This window comes from Bos indicus x Bos taurus, unplaced genomic scaffold (genome assembly GCF_003369695.1).
Source record: "Bos indicus x Bos taurus breed Angus x Brahman F1 hybrid unplaced genomic scaffold, Bos_hybrid_MaternalHap_v2.0 SuperScaffold_100135, whole genome shotgun sequence".
NCBI lineage: Eukaryota > Metazoa > Chordata > Mammalia > Artiodactyla > Bovidae > Bos > Bos indicus x Bos taurus.
In genome coordinates, this window is record NW_020867067.1 from 1,172,456 (window position 1) to 1,194,152 (window position 21,697).

General features: G+C 44.3%; 1 pseudogene; it reads right to left on the reverse strand.

Annotated features, from left to right (window-relative positions):
- LOC113888437 overlaps window positions 1-21,441 on the reverse strand; it is a 129,924-nt pseudogene extending 108,483 nt beyond the window's left edge.
- Window positions 21,442-21,697: the final 256 nt, after the last annotated feature.

The following is a 21,697-nucleotide window of genomic DNA, read 5'->3' on the forward strand; positions in this document are numbered from 1 at the left end:
TTTTAAACAAAATAATTTGAAAACACATTCTCTGTGTGATACACCCACCTGAAGACAGTATGGACTGCAAAAAAATCTTAAATTGTTTTCAGAAGTCACATTATAAGGTAAAACAAATGAATAATTATGTTTATATCATTTAAAATTGGGTTTAGACATGGGACAAAGAACACATGAGGGGAGAAAAGAGATACAGATGTAAAAGCAATAAGATGAAGTAAAAACACTAGTCACCTGCATCTGACTTGGATTGGAAACACCCATATATACATAAAAAAATGTATTCTAACTTTGTCTAATGAAAAAGCCAAGAAAGAATAACCAAGAGCAATAAGCACCTCTAGCACCTAGACTATAGTCTATAAGTACCATTTCACACTAGAAGAAGCCAGGACTGCTTGGAGAAATGGATGATTCCAGGGCTGGAGCAAATGTTGTACAAAATGAGCTAGAAATATCCTGTCACACCAGAAACCAACAAACAAAACAAAACAAAAACCCTAACAAAGACTTCTAGAGTATGTGCAAAAGACTCAGGACTCAACCTGAATAGACTCTTGCTGCCCAAAGATGGCCAAATTAGGCACAAGTTTAACAAATGAAATGGACTGAAGCAGATCAGAAATGCTTAAATCCATGAGCTCAAACTGACATTCACAAAACCAAACCAAAAAAAAATAAAAAAATAAAAATAAAAATTCACTAGCCCCAGAGAAGAACCAACTCATTATTTTGAAAACAGGTTTTAAAAAGTGAAAAAATTAATTTCCCCTACTCATCTCATAAATACTATAGTTCAAGGTTAACCAAACAACTTAGAACATCCTCATTTTGCAACCTTTAATGAATTAATGAACCTTGAGCAAAGATCGTAAATAGCTCCTAACATCACACACACACACACACACACACACACACACACACACACACACAGTGTTATGTACCTCATAAGGGAGGTATATTACCCTACCTCCTACATAGATGAAAGGGGTGAAGAAAATCCAAATGAGTTACATCAAACTTCTAGACCTAAACATCAACCTAAGGTGCCAGAGGAACATGTTAATTGACACAAGGGGAGAAGTTATCAGCCATATCTAGTCTGTGGGAATCTCTAAAGGACAAACAACCTAGAAGCATGGGGTGGAGGGGAATAGAAAAGCAATCTATATAACTAGGTCAATTAAATGTACCTTATTTAATATGGCTTTGAACAGCAAGAGGAGGAAAAGGACAACTGTGAGCACTGGCTAGATATTGATGAAAGTTAATATTTATGCATAATAATAATAATGTTTATGTTAATATGTTTAGTGGGGGGGGGTTTACATCTTTAAAAGATATGCAGATATGCATAACTATATGCAGAGTATATCATGTGAAATGCCAGGCTGGAAGAAGCACAAGCTGGAATCAAGATTGCTGGGAGAAATATTAATAACCTCAGATATGCAGATAACACCAACCTTACAGCAGAAAACTAAGAACTAAAGAACTTCTTGATGAAACTGAAAGAGGAGAGTGAAAGATTTGGCTTAAAACTCAACATTCAGAAAACTAAGATTATGGCATCCAGTCCCACAACTTCATGGCGAAAAGATGGGGAAACAATGGAAACAGTGACATACTTTAGTTTTTGAGGGGCTCCTAAATCACTGCAGATGGTGACTGCAGCCATGAAATTAAAAGTTGCTTGCTCCTCGGAAGAAAAGCTATGACCAACCTAGATGGCATATTAAAAAGAAGAGACATTACTTTGCCAATAAAGGTCCATCTAGTCAAAGCTATGGTTTTTCCAGTAGTCATGTATGGATGTGAGAGTTGGACTATAAAGAAAGCTGAAAGCTGAAAAATTGATGCTTTTGAACTGTGGCATTGAAGAAGACTCTTGAGAGTCCCTTGGACTACAAGGAGATCAAACCAGTCAATCCTAAATGAAATCAGTCCTGAATATTCATTGGAAGGACTGATACTGAAGCTGAAGCTCCAATACTTTGGCCACCAGTGCAAAGAACTGACACATTGGAAAAGACCTTGATGCTGGAAAAGAATGAAGGCAGGAGGAGAAGGGATGAAAGAAAATGAGATGATTGGATGGCATCACCGACTCGATGGACATCAGTATGAGTAAGCTCCGGGAGTTGGTGATGGACAGGGAAGCCTGGCATGCTGCAGTGCATGGGGTCGAAATAACTATATTCAATAATAACTCCTTCTGAGTTCTTAGCTGATTATTATTGTTTAGTCATTAAGTCATGTCCAACTCTCTACAATACAATGGACTGTAGCCCTCCAGGCTCCTCTGTCCAGGATTTCCCAGGCAAGAATACTGGAGTGTGTTATCATTTTCTCCTCCAGGGAATTTTCTGACCCAGGGATTGAACCTGCATCGCCAGCATTGGTAGATGAGTTCTTTACCACTGAGCCATGAGGGAAGCCTGGATAAAATACAAAATAAGAGAAAATCAAACAAAAGTTTATTAACATGTGTATTTCTGATACACATGGAAAATATCAAGAAGAACTGAGTAACTCCATGAGATGGCCCAAGCCACCACCTTAAATATCATCTCCAGCTAAAGATAAAGTAAAGGTGAGGAAGCACCTATGAGAAGTTAACAGGAAAAGCAGCTGAAACTATTGTAGGGTTGGGTTTGTTAGGCAGATTTCATTCTTCTTGAAGACTGTCCTTCAACAGGATTCTGCTGTGATTTAGAGCCATCCTTCTCTTTCTGGTACAGAGAGGGAGTGAAAAGTGAAATGAAAGTCACTCAGTCACGTCCCATTCTTTGCGACTCCATAGATTATATAGTCCGTGGAATACTCCAGGCCAGAATACTCGAGTGGGTAGCCTTTCCCTTCTCCAGGGGATCTTCGCAATAGAGAGGGAGACACCATTACCAACGGAGATTTCCTTTATCAGTGTAAATGTCCCTCACAGAAGAGTATCTTCGACTCTGTCCTCAGAGTTTCTCCTGTGTCTATTTCTCAATAAAGAATCAACTCACAACAATTTTCTGCGAGAGAGGCCTATTCTGCAGTGTCACATTGTATTACCCTTTCATTCTATTCTATTTTTGTATTTTTGAAATGTTCTCAGTTGACAGTTCTATAGGAAGAGCTGTTGTTAGGAAAACACCTCCGCTTGACTGTGAGCCTCAGGGGAGGCTGTGGGAGGAGAGGAAGCCTCAGGACATGATGCAGAGAGCACTGGTCTAGGAATCAGAACTCTGTGCTTCAGAAACCAGGTCGGCCACCTGTGAGTCATAAGACTCTAAGCCCATCATGTGTCCTCCTGCAACTCCAGGTCCTTATCTATGGAAATACCTTCCTTACCTCCCTTGGAGGAATCCTGGGACAACTAAATGAGCCACAACAGCTCAAAGTGCTCTGAAATCATTTCAACATTTTTATTAACAGAAATCCAGGGCAGAGACTTACTCTATTCATAATGGCAGAGGCTGGTTTCACAAAGGGCTTAGAAAACTCATTGCTGCTTACAGGTGATCATAGTAGAACAAGAACTCTTGAGAAAAATCATGTATGAAAGCCAAATTTCTAGCCTGTAATTAAAGTTTCACTTCTAAGCAGATTGCTAAAATTTTTAACCATTAGGAATGTAGTCTTTTAAAAAAGAATCACCTACCACCCTGACTACTTAAAGAAAATGGATTAAGGGGAGTGAAGTGAACAAGTGAAATAGGTGAGGAAACTTAAGAGGTACAAACACCAATTTATCAAATAAATAAAAGGGGATTGGGAGAAAAGATAAAATCTTTAAAAATAAATCACAATATTGTAATATATAACATAGAAAATATACTCAATAATACTGGAATAACTTTTTATGGTGACAGTTGGTAACTAAAATTACTATGTACTGTATCAAATATTAAATCACTAGTGATGTATACCAAAAACTAATAAAACATTATAAGCCAATCAGACTTCAATTTAAAAAATTATTTTAATTTTGCAATAAAAACTTACATATACTTAGAAAAAAAAAAGAAAGAAAATGGATTGAAAACATCACCATCATTTATAACTCAAGGTCATCACGGTGGGTATTACTAACACCTAATGGCTAACATGATGCTCTCAGGAACCAGCAGGGTGCACAGCAGGTCTGCTCTGCAGGTCCCTGTCCACTTGGCTCAGTGCCCCCTCCTCCTCTCCCTTGCTGTGTGGTCCTCAGTGGTAGCTCTCAGCCCACAGTATCTTTGCCACCAGCAGCCACTCCTCAGCCTCCTGGGTTGAGCAGCAGTGAGGGACACATGGAAGAAAGGGTTGGGAAATAAAGGCAAAAGTCCACTGCAGCTCTCAGGGAACCAGCTGTGAGTCAAGGCACAAAGCCCATTGTGGGACTCAGAGGATTCTGTTTACTTCCTGGCCATCAGCTGAGCTCCAAAATGAAGATTTACACAAACATGTGCTTCCCAACCTCCAGATGGACCAGAGACCATCAGTAAAAGTGGCCTCAGACAAAGGACAAGTGACCAGACAAGACCAGGCCACTTCTTAGGGTTCTGGGAAGAGGACATAATTCCCAGCCACTCCTCCCCTCTCAGAGGGATGGGGTGAACCCACTCTGGCTCTCTGAGGTCACCCCATTTATACACCAGCAGATAGAGACCTCACCTCTCAGACAGAAGCCCTGATGACCTGGAGAGGTGATCTCTGTGACTGAGGCTCAGGCAGAGACTTCAGGCTCTTCCCCTCCATGCTGAGGGGCCCGGGCAGGTGGGGACCTGTCATCCCCACCTGTGGTCCCTTGGAGGTGCACACAGGGTCCAGGGGTGCTGGGAACTTGCTGGCTGTTCTGTTCTAATTAGGGGTGACCTGTGCAGGCTCCACAGCCTGGTACTTGTTTCTCTGAACAGTAGAGATACTCCTCACTTCTCACAGGACAGAGGTTTTGAAATCTCAATATCCTGAAACCTAAAAGCCTCACCCTGGACTGCCGTCACCCTGCTTTTTCCCACTGGTGCCACCAGGAGTACCTGGGAGGCCCTGCTCGTGCTGTGGGTGGAAGGAGCACACTGCTTGGGACCATGGATGATCCACGGGGTGTTCTGTTCAGCCAAGGAATTGAAAGAGGGCTGGAGGTCGCCAAGGAAACACGTTTGTATTTTAGAGACTTCTGGGTTGAGTTTACATCTTCCACTGTCTAACATACAAAGACCAACAAGCAGTACAGATAGATCACAACATGGGAAGTTGCTTCATAAAATCAAATATTTAACTATCACTGCTAATAGATCTAGCAGTACTACCACACAGATGAGCCCCTACATTTATGGTTCTCTACTCCCCACTTCTCCACCACGACCACCCAACGACCACTCTCCTAAAAAAGGGGTCAGGGCTTTACCCAGTTGCACCTTGTGCAGCCCCCAGGGACCTTTCTGGACCCTCAGGTGGCTCAGATGGTAAACGGTCTGCCTCTTAGGCAGGAAACCTGGGTTTCATCCCAGGTTCAGGAAGATCCCCTGGAGAAGGAAACAGCAACCCACTCCAGTATTCTCGCCTGGAGAATTCCATGGGCAGAGGAGCCTGGCGGGCTACGGTCCATGGGGTAGTAAAGAGTTGGACACGACTGAGCGACTAACACTTTCACTTTTTGGCAGGATGTATTCCAGGGGCTGGAGAACTTTGAAACCACTACTCCCAGCACCACAGTGGGAATGATTCGCTCTCAGGAAGAACTTCAGATCCTGCAGTCTCTCCCTCTATGTCTGCTTCTTCCATGAGCTGCCACAGCCAAGAACCAAATCTTATATTAGGATGGGATCCATCCAAGGCTTAGTGACCCCACCCAAGGAGCCAACAGCCCAGGACAGCAAGAAAAACCAGCAGCTCAGTTCAAACCCAGCCACATGGGCTATGCTTTGAGACCCACTTGACTTTAAGCTTCTTTAGCTTTCAGTACCAAAGAGAAACTAGAGAACCAGGGACAGCAGAGAAAGACCTGCTCCTGATACGATCCAACATTGAACCCGGAGTCCACTCATCCAACCAGGCACCTGGCATAAGCCACAGGCACACACCGAGGCCCCAGGGTTTCCAGACAAGCAGAATTCATGAGAGCTCTGCTGTGTGAGGTCAGGAAATCCTGCAGAAACAGGCCACACCAGCTTGCCACCTGTGTATTTCAAACAGAGACTTACTGTGACTATGTGGAAAGATCATCACTGGGACAGCTGCATATGGGACAAAGAAGGGCTGGGGCAGCCTGAAGGGTTCCTGTCCCCTCTCCCACCCCTGTCCTTCACAAAGCATTGCAGTACCTAGGTGGTCAGTGCCCTCTCAAAGGTGGCACTCTGCCCCACACACCTGTCCCACCCTCTGGCACAATGCCCAATCTTCTTCTATCATCAATGAGAACTCCATCTCCCAGGATCACCCAGTCACCTGTGAGCTGACAGATTCTCTGTCTCTCAAGTTGTGTGGGTGGAATTCACCTGCCCAGCTGCCCACTGACCACAGTGCCCTTAAGTACAGCACAGCATTTAAACAAGAGCCACATCACCCACCTGTAAACCATCTGACCCATCACCTCACCCAAACACAATGGACTGAGGACAGCTCACATCTTCTCCACCTAAAACACCCCTTTCTCAGCAACTGCATCTTCTATCCCTCCTGCCCTCACATGCTCACAGGCCTCCCGTGTCCCTAAGGCATCATTAAGGGACCATGGAGAGCACGAGCCACCCAGGGGGGTCTGCAGCAGACCCCCAGCAGGCTCAGCCAGAACAGGGGGGCTGACGCCACTGTGTCCCCAGGTGGACTGTCTCACTGGAGGCCTTGACCCAGGATCTTCAGGGTCACGGGGGTCACTGACCTCACAACTTTCTGCCTTTAGTTTTCCCTGCACATCTCCTCCTCGACCCTCTGCCAATGCCAGGACACCAGGATCCCCCTTCAACCGGGAAACCACCCCCACAGCCAGGATGGAAACCAGCATGGAGGGTGCACATAATTCATGGTGAAGTTGAAGCTCTTCCCACGTAGGATTATGGCCTGGATGACCTGGCCTATGGGGAGGGGGCATCCTAGGGAAGGGTATGCCAGGGATAGCCTAGGAAGAGCTCTTGGGTGCTCTGGAAGCTCCAGCCCAGATGCAAGGCCCCAGGTTCTGTTCCACAAGAAGGGGATGATCCTTTTTTAGAAAGCATTTATCAGATGTGACCTGGAAAGTTCAACAATTACTTGCTGAGCACTTGTAAAATGTCTTACATTATTCTGGACTTGACTCCAAGTTTGAGTGAGTAACAGTTGCTCAGTCGTGTCCAACTCTTTGTGACCCCCTGGACGGGAGCATTCCAGGCTCCTCTGTTCATGGAATTCTCCAGGAAAGAATACTGGAGTGGATTGCCATTTCCTTCTCCAGGGGGTCTTCCTGAGCCAGGGATTGAACATGGGTCTCCTGCATTGCAGGCAGATTTTTCTGAGCACCAGGGAAGCCTACTATTAAGAGACATTTCTAAGTATAAGGACAGGTCAATTTAAAAACTATCAGCAGATATGTATTTGACTTTATCTTACAATATATAGGCAATACATTAGAATATGTAATGAATCCATACACCTTTTTCAAAGGAATACCCAAGACAGAAGTAGTAATAAAGTTATACACGACAGTCATTAATCCGATGAAATTATTTAGATGAAGCTTGTCTCTCTCGAAGAGATGGGGATTGGGCAAGTGGTCAGGAAGGAAATACAATGTGCTTTTAACTTTGTATGAAAAATAATGTTCAGTTCCATGTTGTTGAACATAGGTCTGTTATTGCCACATAAATCCTCTACTTCAAATTATTGTCCAAATGCTTTATTAAAACTCTGCTTTGTTTTGGAATCTGTTACATGTGTTGCCATCTCCTGATCTCTGTTCTCTGAAGTTTACTTCCTCCAAACCACAGGACACTATTCCCTGAGGTTGTAAGATCTTCTTTTGGTCAAGGATCACTCAATATTTATATTGAGCACCAAAAACATCCTAACATGGCATAAAATATCTTTCCAGTGCTGCTCTCCTTCCATTACACCATGTTTTAATCAGTTAAAAGAGAAATAGTAATCTCCATAGCTCAAGCCCTTTAAGAATCTGTATATTCTAAAGATAAATACAACTGCTGATCTACATCATGGTTCCTAGATGAGATTTACCCTTAGGCCTTAAACCACTGTCCTTTCCTTGCCTCAGTCCATCCATCTCAGGACTGACCCACATATATTCAAAATCAATGCACTGTATGGAAAAGCTTTTACCTCAAGAAATATTAACATTCACCAAACTAAGTAGGATTTCCCGTAACATTTTACAATTGCTTTCATTAAAGAAGGCTCCTGAGAATCTCTCTGTGTTCTCAAAACTTCTTGATCCCAGTACCTGTGAAGAGAGACAAAGAACAGTGAGGAACAGCCCTGCCGTAGGAAAACAGGAGAGGAACAGAGCAGAGGACAAGCCTTCACTACAGGCTGCTCTGTGGCTGCCTGTGCTACTGCTAAATCGCTTCCGTCGTGTCCGACTCTGTGCGACCCTATAGACGGCAGCCCACCAGGCTCCCCCATCCCTGGGATTTTCCAGGCAAGAACACTGGACTGGGTTGCCATTTCCTTCTCCAATGCATGAAAGTGAAAAGTGAAAGTGAAGTCACTTGGTCCTGTCCAACTCTTAGCGAAGCCATGGACTGCAGCCTACCAGGCTCCCCCGTCCATGGGATTTTCCAGGCAAGAGTACTGGAGTGGGGTACCATTGCCTTCTTCGTGGCTGCCCATAGATTCTGGCTAACTGCTCACAGGGCTCCCGAAAGATGAGCAGTGCAGACACTAAAGCACCAGGAAAAGCACCAGATCAGGTCTTCAAAAGAAAGAAGGGGTGGAGCCAAAGCAAAAAGAATACCAGCTGTGGATGTGACAGGTGATAGAAGCAAGGTCCAATGCTGTAAAGAGCAATATTTCATAGGAACCTGGAATGTCAGGTCCATGAATCAAGGCAAATTGGAAGCAGTCAAACAAGAGATGGCAAGAGTGAATGTCGACATTCTAGGAATCAGCGAACTAAAATGGACTGGAATGGGTGAATTTAACTCAGATGACCATTATATCTACTACTGCAGGCAGGAATCTCTCAGAAGAAATACAGTAGCCATCATGGTCAACAAAAGAGTCTGAAATGCAGTACTTGGATGCAATCTCAAAAACGACAGAATGATCTCTGTTTGTTTCCAAGGCAAACCATTCAATATCATAGTAATCCAAGTCTATGCCCCAACCAGTAATGCTGAAGAAGCTGAAGTTGAACCGTTCTATGAAGACCTACAAGATCTTTTAGAACTAACACCCAAAAAAGATGTCCTTTCCATGATAGGGGGCTGGAATGCAAAAGTAGGAAGTCAAAAAACACCTGGAGTAAAAGGCAAATTTGGCCTTGGAATACGGAATGAAGCAGGGCAAAGACTAATAGAGTTTTGCCAAGAAAATGCACGGGTCATAGCAAACACCCTCTTCCAACAACACAAGAGAAGACTCTACACATGGACATCACCAGATGGTCAACACTGAAATCAGATTGATTATGTTCTTCGCAGGTAAAGATGGAGAAGCTCTATACAGTCAGCAAAAACAAGACCAGGAGCTGACTGTGGCACAGATCATAAACTCCTTATTACCAAATTCAGACTTAAATTGAAGAAAGTGGGGAAAATCACTAGATAATTCAGGTATGACCTAAATCAAATCCCTTATGATTATACAGTGGAAGTGAGAAATAGATTTAAGGGCCTAGATCTGAAATACAGAGTGCCTGATGAACTATGGAATGAAGTTCATGACATTGTACAGGATACAGGGATTAAGACCATCCCCATGGAAAAGAAATGCAAAAAAGCAAAATGGCTGTCTGGGGAGGCCTTACAAATAGCTGTGAAAAGAAGAGAAGCGAAAAGCAAAGGAGAAAAGGAAAAATATAAGCATCTGAATGCAGAGTTCCAAAGAATTTCAGGAAGAGATAAGAAAGCATTGCTCAGTGATCAATGCAAAAAAATGGAGGAAAATAACAGAATGGGAAAGACTAGAGATCTCTTCAAGAAAATTAGACATACTAAGGGAACATTTCATGCGAAGATGAGCTTGATAAAGGACAGAAAAGGTATGGACCTAACAGAAGTAGAAGATATTAAGAAGAGATGGCAAGAATACACAGAAGAACTGTACAAAAAAGATCTTCATGACCCAGATAAACACAATGGTATGATCACTGACCTAGAGCCAGACATCCTGGAATGTGAATTCAAGTAGGCCTTAGAAAGCATCACTACAAACAGAGCTAGTGGAGGTGATGGAATTCCAGTTGAGCTATTCCAAATCCTGAAAGATGACACTGTGAAAGTGCTGCACTCAATATGCCAGTAAATTTGGAAAACTCAGCAGTGGCCACAGGACTGGAAAAGGTCAGTTTTCATTCCAATCCCAAAGAAAGGCAATGCCAAAGAATGCTCAAACTACCGCACAATTGCAGTCATCTCACATGCTAGTAAAAATGTAATGCTCAAAATTCTCCAAGCCAGGCTTCAGCAATATGTGAACTGTGAAATTCCTGGTGTTCAAGCTAGTTTTAGAAAAGGCAGAGGAACCAGAGATCAAATTGCCAATATCTGCTGGATTACGGAAAAAGCAAGAGAGTTCCAGAAAAACACCTATTTCTGCTTTACTGACTATACCAAAGCCTTTGACTGTGTGGATCACCATCAACTGTGGAAAATTCTGAAAGAGATAGGAATACCAGACCACCTGATTTGCCTCTTGAGAAATATGTATGCAGGTCAGGAAGCAACAGTTAGAACTGGACATGGAACAACAGACTGGTTCCAAATAGGAAAAGGAGTATGTCAAGGCTGTATATTGTCACCCTGCTTATTTAACTTATATGCAGAGTACATCATGAGAAATGCTGGGCTGGAAGAAACACAAGCTGGAATCAAGACTGCCAGAAGAAATATCAATAACCTCAGATATGCAGATGATACCACCCTTATGGCAGAAAGCGGAGAGGAACTAAAAAGCCTCTTGATGAAAGAGAAAGTGGAGAGTGAAAAAGTTGGCTTAAAGCTCAACATTCCGAAAACGAAGATCATGGCATCTGGTCCCATCACTTCATGGGAAATAGATGGGGAAATAGTGGAAACAGTGTCAGACTTTATTTTTGGGGGTTCCAAAATCACTGCACATGTTGACTGCAGCCATGAAATTAAAAGACACTTACTCCTTGGAAGGAAAGTTATGACCAACCTAGATAGCATATTCAAAAGCAGAGACATTACTTTGCTAACAAAGGTCCGTCTAGTCAAGGCTATGTTTTTTTCCTGTGGTCACGTATGGATGTGAGAGTTGGACTGTGAAGAAGGCTGAGAGCCAAAGAATTGATGCTTTTGAACTGTGGTGTTGGAAAAGACTCTTGAGAGTCCCTTGGACTGCAAGGAGATGCAACCAGTCCATTCTGAAGGAGATCAGCCCTGGGATGTCTTTGGAGGGAATGATGCTAAAGCTGAAACTCCAGTACTTTGGCCACCTCATGTGAAGAGTTGACTAATTGGAAAAGACTCTGATGCTGGGAGGGATTGGGGGCAGGAGGAGAAGGGGACAGCAGAGGATGAGATGGCTGGATGGCATCACTGACTCAGTGGAGATGAGTCTGAGAGAATTCCGGGAGTTTGCGATGGACAGGGAGGCCTGGTGTGCTGCGATTCATGGGGTCGCAAAGAGTCGGACATGACTGAGCAACTGAACTGAAGTGAACTGAGGTCTTCAGAGAAAAGTCTCAGATTCTACAAACAAGTTCCTGCTAAGCTTTGCTGCTCTCACGGGTCATGAGCAGCTCAGAAGGGCAGACCCTGTCCTCTTGGGACCCTATCTTTGGGGACAGAGCTAAGTCTCCAGGGCCATGGCTGTGGGCTCCCTCCATGTCCACAGACACAGGGAACACAGGCTCCCCCAGCCTCCAAAGTGGGCTAAGCCCAGGGTCAGCATGAAGGAGTGAGGGCTCAGTGTCAGGGAAGGATGCTCAGAAGACCCTGGAGGAAGCAAAGGCCCCTCCCCACAAGCTTTTAGCCCCATGGAGAAATTCTCACTCTTCTAACCGTACTCCCTTCTGCATGTACTCACCCTTCCAGCTCTTCTCCAAGGTGCTGGGAGCGATCTTTCAGAAGCACTGGGTACCTGTCTTTTTCTAATTTCTGTTTATGACCAATTTTAAACAACGGGTTTAGCCACCTGTTAAACATAAAAAGGAGAGTGAAATATATTCATATTATATATTGTTAATTAGAATCCTGCATTCATGGACATTGTTTAAAAAAAAGTCTACATTTTAACTATACAAAGATATAGTGAGAAAATTAGACATATGCTTACAAACACATATATTAGAGTGTCAATAAGTTTTATTCTGGTTTACACAGAATAAAACATAAATAAAATACCCTGTTTATGGTCTACTGAACATACATTGGAATACAGAATGAAGCAGAGCAAAGACTATTAGAGTTTCACCAAGAAAATTCACTGGTCATAGCAGACACCCTCTTCCAACAACACAAGAGAAGACTCTACACATGGACATCACCAGGTGGTCAACACTGAAATCAGATTGATTATATTCTTTGCAGCCAAAGATGGAGAAGCTCTATGCAGTCAACAAAAACAAGACCAGGAGCTGACTGTGCTCAGATCATGAACTCCTTATTGCCAAATTCAGACTGAAATTGAAGACAGTAGGGAAAACCACTAGACCATTCAGATATGACCTAAACCAAATCCCTTATGATTATACAGTGGAAGTGAGAAACAGATTTAAGGGCCTAGATCTGATAGATAGAGTGACTGATGAGCTATGGACAGAGGTTTAAGACATTGTACAGGAGACAGGGATCAAGACCATCCCCATGGAAAAGAAATGCAAAAAAGCAAAATGGCTGTCTGGGGAGGCCTTACAAACAGCTGTGAAAAGAAGAGAAGCCAAAAGCAAAGGAGAAAATGAAAGATATAAGCATCTAAATGCAGAGTTCCAAAGAATAGCAAGAGGAGATAAGAAAGCCTTCCTCAGTGATCAAAGCAAAGAAATTGAGGAAAACAACAGAATGGGAAAGACTAGAGATCTCTTCAAGAAAATTAGAGATACCAAGGGAACATTTTATGCAAAGATGGGCTCGATAAATGACAAAATGTTATGGACCTAACAGAAGCAGAAGATATTAAGAAGAGATGGCAAGAATACACAGAAGAACTATACAAAAAACATCTTCACGATGCAGATAATCACGATGGTGTGGTCACTCACCTAGAGCCAGACATCCTGGAATGTGAAGTCTAGTGGGCCTTAGAAAGCATCACTACGAACAAAGCTAGTGGAGGTGGTGGAATTCCAGTTGAGCTATTTCAAATCCTGAAAGATGATGCTGTGAAAGTGCTGCACTCAATATGCCAGCAAATTTGGAAAGCTCAGCAGTGGCCACAGGACTGGAAAAAGTCAGTTTTCATTCCAATCCCAAAGAAAGGCAATGCCAAAGAACGCTCAAACTACCACACAATTGCACTCATCTCACATGCTGGTAAAGTAATGCTTAAAATTCTCCAAGCCAGGCTTCAGCAGTATGTGAACTGTGAACTTCCTGATGTTCAAGCTGGTTTTAGAAAAGGCAGAGGAACCAAAGATCAAATTGCCAACATCCACTGGATCATCGAAAAAGCAGGAGAGTTCCAGAAAAACATCTATTTCTGCTTTATTGACTATGCCAACGCCTTTGACTGTGTGGATCACCATCAACTGTGGAAAATTCTGAAGGAGATGGGAATACCAGACCACCTGACCTGTCTCTTAAGAAATCTGTATGCAGGTCAGGAAGCAACAGTTAGAACTGGACATGGAACAACAGACTGGTTCCAAATAGGAAAAGGAGTTCATCAAGGCTGTATATTGTCACCCTGCTTATTTAACTTCTATGCAGAGTACATCATGAGAAATGCTGGGCTGGAAAAACACAATCTGGAATCAAGATTACGGGAGAAATATTAATAACCTCAGATATGCGGATGACACCACCCCTATGGCAGAAAGTGAAGAGGAACTAAAAAACCTCATGATGAAAGTGAAAGTGGAGAGTGAAAAAGTTGGCTTAAAGCTCAACATTCAGAAAATGAAGATCAGGGCATCTGGTCCCATCACTTCATGGGAAATAGATGGGGAAACAGTGTCAGACTTTATTATTTTGGGCTCCAAAATCACTGCAGATGGTGACTGCAGCCATGAAATTAAAAGACGCTTACTCCTTGGAAGGAAAGTTATGACCAACCTAGATAGCATATTCAAAAGCAGAGACAATACTTTGCCAACAAAGCTCCGTCTAGTCAAAGCTATGGTTTTTCCTGTGGTCATGTATGGATGTGAGAGTTGGACTGTGAAGAAGGCTGAGCATCGAAGAATTGATGCTTTTGAACTGTGTTGTTGGAGAAGACTCTTAAGAGTCCCTTGGACTGCAAGGAGATCCAACTAATCAATTCTGGAGATCAGCCCTGGGATTTCTTTGGAAGGAATGATGCTAAAGCTGAAACTCCAGTACTTTGGCCACCTCATGTGAAGAGTTGACTCATTGGAAAAGACTCTGATGCTGGGAGGGATTGGGGGAAGGAGGAGAAGGGGACGACAGAGGATGAGATGGCTGGATGGCATCACTGACTCGATGGACTTGAGTCTGGGTGAACTCCGGGAGTTGGTGATGGACAGGGAGGCCTGGCGTGCTGCGATTCATGGGGTCGCAAAGAGTCTGACATGACTGAGCGACTGAACTGAACTGAACATACATTGTAAGTGAAGTGAAGTTTCTCAGTCATGTCCGACTCTTTGCCACCCAGTGGACTGTAGCCCACCAGGCTCTTCATGGAATTCTGCAGGCAAGGATACTGGAGTGGGTTGCCATTTCCTTCTCCAGGGGATCTTCCCGACCCAGGGATTGAACTCAAGTCTCCCACATTGCAGGCAGATGCTCTACTCTCTGAGCCACTAGGGAACATACATTGTACATCTCCTTTATTTATTAAGAAAAATACATTTAGAAATCAAAATAATGTTACTTTGGTTCAGGAGCACACAATAGAGCCAAAAGGCCATTGTGGATAAGGCTGTAGATAGTTCCTGTATTACCAAGCACTTACATTTTCTGACCTGTATCAGACTCAAGGATTTTGCTGTTGTTTTTAAGTGGCTAAGTCCTGCCTGACTGGTTTTGTGACCCCATGGACAGCGGCCCTCCAGGCTCCTCTATCCCTGGGATTTCCCAGTCAAGGATACTGGAGTGGGTTGCCATTTCCTTCTCCAGGGGATTTTCTTGGCTCAGGGATTGAACCCATGTCTCCTACACTGGCAGATGGATTCTTTAACCACTGAGCCACCAGCGAAGCCCACCAAACTCAAGAATGCCTCAGTCATATTCACATAAGATGCAACCTTGCAGTCTCATGACAGCCTTAGTTCAGCTAATAACACAAAGGAAATTTTACAGGAAATCACATTACAATACATCACTCTGAGTCCAACAGGCTCTGGACCCTGACCTGCTTACAGCCCTGTCAGACTCCCCTCACATGAGCCTCTTTCTGACCCTGACAGTCTGAAGATGTCCTAAACATAAGTAACATCTTTCCAACTAAAATGAATACATTGATTTTTCTATAGTCCTTCCTATAATTGAAGCAGAAATTGCTAGACAGTGTAAGACTTTTTCTAATTTCAATATTTAATTCCTTTTTTAATTTCAATTTTTCTCTTCTCAAGCAAGCATCTCACTCTGTGCTCCAATTTCCAGGCATTCAGAGGAATCCCTTCCTCGTCTGGAAGGTCATAAAACATTCAGACCCAGGACAAGACAATTATTAACTACTGTCCGGTTTATCAAGAGAAACCTCCAAGAAGACCATTAGCACTTAAAACATACATTTGGTCCCTAAATAATGGTCTGAGGTCTTGAGAAAGGGTCAAGGGCTGGCGTTGCAATGTCTAGAGAAACTGAGAAACTGGGGGATCCAAGAAAGCCATAAAATCGACAGACTGGACATTGTGACTTTTACATTAATTGGTCCAAAATGACATATATTAAAGTTATGAATCAACCCAAAATATACAGATCAATACTAGAAAAGATATAAAACTGCTATAATCCTTGCCTTTTGGGGGCCCTTCACCCCCTCTCAGAGTCTATGCTGAGGACTTTGTATCTCTATCTTCTAAAGTAAACTTTGCCTCTGTGTTTGCCAGTTTCCCGGAATTCATTCTTAGGTTTCATGAACAGAACTCAGGTTTCATGTTTCATTATCACTTCCTGGATGATTAGTTTCTTTTCAGATGTAACACAAGACTTTCATAAGGGCTGAAATTTTACTGACTGTGGGATCTGCCACCTTCAGCCTCAATCAGGAAATAAATATAGCCCCCTATACTTTCAGGAAACTCCACTTACAGCTGAGAACATCACCAAACTACCGTGTAATCCCTTCATGCCCAGGCTTCTGCCCAGGGACAACAAGATTACCCCTATTGCCACCCCACCCCAGCAAAGGCGTATGTGTTAGTCAAATTCCTATTTTCTTGGGACCCAATCAATATATCCGATGAGCCCTCCACCTCCAGACACTGACTATGCCCAAGGGCTCTGGGAACAGGATCATACCAAGCCTGTGGGGTTCTGGTCTGTGGAGGCAGTATTTTGGATGGAAGGGAACCACCATTAATCTAAACATGACTCAAGAAAACCCAAACACAGTGCACCCCTGAGGGTCCTCAAGGCCCCTGGGGCAAGGACCACCCACATTGGGCCATCAACTGTCTCCAAGAAAACTCTACTAGTGGATATTGGCTATAGGAGGTACACACCCTGATCAGGTCATAATGCAGATTTTAATTACACTCACCCCACTTCCCATCTAAATGGAGCCATTCATCTAGTCAGGAGGGAGCTGGACTGGACTGGTAATGGAAGGAGTTGTCACCCTTGTAGTATCCTTGGTGAGCCTAGCACGAGGAACAATTTATAAAGCCAAAGCTACTAAAAAAAAAAAAAAAAAAAAAAAAGGGCACCCGAACATTAGCCTGGGCAACTAAAGAACCCAGCTCTAACTTTAGAAAGATGAAATTTTCACTGGGCCTCTAGTCCACATGACAATGACCACTGCATACCTCCTGATTACCTTCTGGCTGATCAAGGAGGAGTTCGTGCCCTTGCAACTAGTTCCTGTTGTTTCTATGTTAACATGAGTGGTCAAGTAGAAGACAGTGTAACCTGACTGTTAGAGAAGGCTGCTTGCAGACAGAGAAGGGTGAATATCATATGATATCGCTTATATATGGAATGTAAGTAAAGGGTATAAATGAACTCTTTAAAAAATAGACTTAGAGTCACAGATGTAGGAAAAAAAAAAAAAGCTATGGTTACCAGGGGGTGAGAGGAGGGACAAATTGGGACACTAGGATTGACATACACACACTGTAATATATAAAACAGACAACTAAGAAGGACCTACTATATAGCACAGAGAACTCTATTCTATACTCTGTAATGGCCTACATAGGAAAAGAATCTAAAAAAGAGTGTGTATATGTATATGTATAAGAGATTCACTTTGCTGTTGAGCAGAAACTAACACAACCTTGTTAATCAACTATACTCCAATAAAAATACAAAGAGAAAGTCGCTTGATCCAATACTCAGAACAAGAAGGGCCCTGACTGAACAAATTTGGGACAGTATCAAAAAGGTAATCTCAGCTTCCTGGGCTTCTGCCATTCTTAGGACCCCTTACAATTATTCTCCTCCTGCTTTTTGGTTTGTGTATCCCCAACTGCCTCATTAGTTTTACCTGGTCTTTATCTGGGTGTGAGAATTGGGACTTCAGCCAGGTGACAATCATATTTAGTTTAGCTATCCACTCCAGTATTCTTGCTTGGAGAATCCCATGGAGAGAAGAGCCTGGCAGGCTACAGTCCATGGGGACACGAAGAGCTGGACATGACTGAGTGACTAACTCTTTTACTTTCACTTCCTGTTTCTGTCTGAGTCTCAGGCTCAAAGGAGGAACTTACAGAGAAAAATAAAAACTGGTTAAAACTAGCTATTGGGGAAGGAAATGGCAATCCACTCCAGTATTCTTGCCTAGAGAATCCCGCAGACACAGGAACCTGGTGGGCTGCTGTTCACGGGGTCGCACAGAGTCAGACACGACTGAAGCGACTTAGCCTGCATGCATACATTGGAGAAGGACATGGCAACCCACTCCAGTGTTCTTGCCTGGAGAATCCCAGGGAGCGGGGAGCCTGGTGGGCTGCCATCTATGGGGTTGGACAGAGTTGGACATGACTGACGTGACTTAGTAGCAGCAGCAGCAGCAGCAGCAGAACTAGCTAGGCCCAAAATTGGAGAAGGAAATGGCAACCCACTCCAGTACTCTTGCCTGGGGATTTCCATGGACAGAGGACCTGGTGGGCTATATTCTACGGGATCGCAAAGAATTGGCCATGACTGTGCAACTAACTTTCACTTTCAGGCCCAAATGGGGAAAAACCTAACCTCCCCTAGACCCTGAGCCTCATTTATGCATTCTCTGTAATATATTAGTATGCTAAATGGCATACTCACCCATGCCATGACAGTTGACAACAGTCATGAAAACAACACACACAAGGACTAAAAATGAGTGCTTCCTCAGTTTCAGGTCCAAACCACAACCTTGTTCTCAGATAAGTCATGAATATTCCTCTCTCTCTTGATTCAATTTCCTTGCTTTTACCTTGACCTAAATTGGGTTGAGAAGTTGATTTGTGAACTAAGCTCTCGCTTCTCCATTCTTTGGTCATTGAATAAAACTTGTGCTGTTCCAGTCTCACCATCAATTTAGTTATTGGCTGTGGGAATCTGAGTGGAAAAGCAACCTCTTCAGCCAAGAAAAGGGGTCTTAGCCTGGGCTCAGAGCCCAGCACAAGGAAGGAGACAAATTTGGTGACATCAGTTACATATACAAGGAACACTGTCTTGAGAGCCAGACTGCTTGACTTGGGGTCCTGCTCCATTACTTACTGGCTGTGTGATGGTAAGCAACTTACTCAACATCTCTGCTTCAGTGCCTTCAAGTATAAAATAAGAGGTAATAGTACCTTTCCCTCCAGCAGGAAAATTGGAAATGGATGCCTACCCAAATCAATGAAAAGTCCTCACCTTCCCATTTCCAGGCACATACACTTTGAAAATTCACAAACAGAAGGCGTTTGGAAAGTTCCTTGCCCTGCGTGAAGTTAAGGAGAATTTTTTCTACTTTATTATTATTTACAGTAACCATACCCATATTCCTTCTTCTAGGCCCCTCTTTCCTTAAGAGCCACCAAATGGCCAAGAGATGAAGCTGCTGCTGCTAAGTTGCTGCTAAGTCACTTCAGTTGTGTCGACTCTGTGTGACCCCATAGACGGCAGCCCACCAGGCTCCCCTATCCTTGGGATTCTCTAGGCAAGAATACTGGAGTGGGTTGCCATTTTCTTCTCCAATGCATGAAAGTGAAAAGTCAAAGTGAAGTTGCTCAGTCGTGTCTGACTCTTAGTGACCCCATGGACTGCAGCCTACCAGGTCCCTCCATCCACGGCATTTTCCAGGCAAGAGTACTGGAGTAGGGTGCCATTGCCTTCTCCAAGAGATGAAGCTACACACACTAAATACACCACCATCAAAACAAGCATAGGAGCTCCCAATCCCTGGGGATCCCCCGGGGTGTCCCATAAAAGAAAGAAATACTAGAAGTTTGGGAAATATAAATGGGTTAGGGTCCAGAAATAAAACAACTAGTAATCACCCAAGTGTGATTAAAGCCCAAAGGTTCAGGACCACATAGTTAGTGCCCCAGCTACCACATGGAACACTTCAGTTAAGAGCTGCAACTCTCTGAGCTGTTTTTCATCTGTGTGTTTCCTCTGGGCTCAGGGACCCTTCAGTGGTTTCAGAACCAAATGATTCCTGGGCGGAACCACCTGCATCGAGACCATGCACTGCTTCTCTGAAGTCTAGAGATTGGGAAAGACCTCACAGGCTTCAGGGACCCTATCCCCAGAGTGATCCTCAAAGGTGGAAGTGGAGATATCCACAATAAGGAAAGGGGCTGGTCAAATAAATCCTCCAGTCCTGACTGTGTGTCCCAGGCAAAAGCAAAACGTGTTCAAGAATAGTGTTCCCAATCATTAAATAAAAAACCTTTCATTTTTTTACCCACATGAAATTTGCCACAACTAGGAACCAGGTCATACAGTGAGAGCCACACAGGGAGAAAGGGAGAGGGAAAGAAATACATGGTCATAGACATGGGGGCAGAGGGAACCCAGTGGAGCTGGAACACACAGTCACACAGGGCATGTGGGAAAAGGTGGGGACATTACTGAAAGATGGCAAAGAAGGTGGAGCACTGAAAAAAGGATGCCTTCAAACAATGGTGCTGGATAAGACTTCTGAGAGTCCCTTGGACTGTAAGGGGATCAAACCAGTCAATCTTAAAGGAAATCAACACTGAATATTCTTTGGAAGGACTGATGCTGATGCTGAAATTCCAGTATTTTGGTCATCTGATGCAAACAGATGACTCACTGGAAAAGGGCCTGATGCTGGGAAAGATTAAGGGCAAGAGAAGAGGGTGTCAGAGGATGAGTTATAAGGATGACATCACGAATGCAATGGACATGAACTTGGGCAAACTCCGGAGATGCTGAAGGACAGAGAACAGCAGTGCTGCCATCCACCGGGTTGCAAAAAGTCGGACATGACTGAACAACTGAACAACAATGGTCCAGGGCACTAATTAGATAAAGGAAGCTGTTCATAAGCTGCTTGCTTGGGGCTGGGGACAGGGATAGGGGGTGGGGGTCTGAGGCTTCAGTTCAGAACTGAGAATTCCTGAGCAGATCAGGGGAAGCCAGTAAGAGTAGAGGCGGGGTGTTCAGTGCATTTTCCCATTGGACTGTGATTCCCACCACCTCCCCACCCGCCCTGCCTTGGGCAGCCTTCGCACATCCTGCTCTCTGGCTCTGGAGGGGCTGCTGGCAGCAAGGCAAGGAGACCCTGTAGCTCTGCCACCAGGTCACCGGGTCCCCTGCCCACCCCTCCTCCCCACTTCTTTGCCCAGTCGTGCCCCCGCCTTCCCAGGGTGCAGAGGAGAACAGGCCAGTGTTGGGAAGGTCCACACTCGTTTCTAAAAGGTGCGGGCAGCGGAGGGCGCCGTGACTACCGCGTATCGCGGCCGGCGGGGCGCTCACCAGAACAGGCGCGTGCAGAGGTTCGCTTTCTGCAGAGGGTTGGACTTCATGTTCAGGTACAGCGGCAGCATCGTGCCAGCCGAGGCAGGTGTGGAGAGGCGCGGCGCTGCTCTGGCCGCGGTGAGGCTCCCGCTGCTCCTGGAGGTGACCGCGGGGATGCTGGAGATCAGTCTGCCTTCTGGGTCTGCTGGGCGGGCCCTGAGAACCACAGGCTTCTGGGGGTGGAGCACCCACAGCATGCCTGGTCTCCGCCTCCCCCAACTGGGAAACCTCCCAGGTCGCCTCCAGGTCACCGGCTCTGCCCTGCTGTCAAGGCTCTGGGATAAGTAGGGCCGTGTGTGGGGCTGCAGGACTAAGAG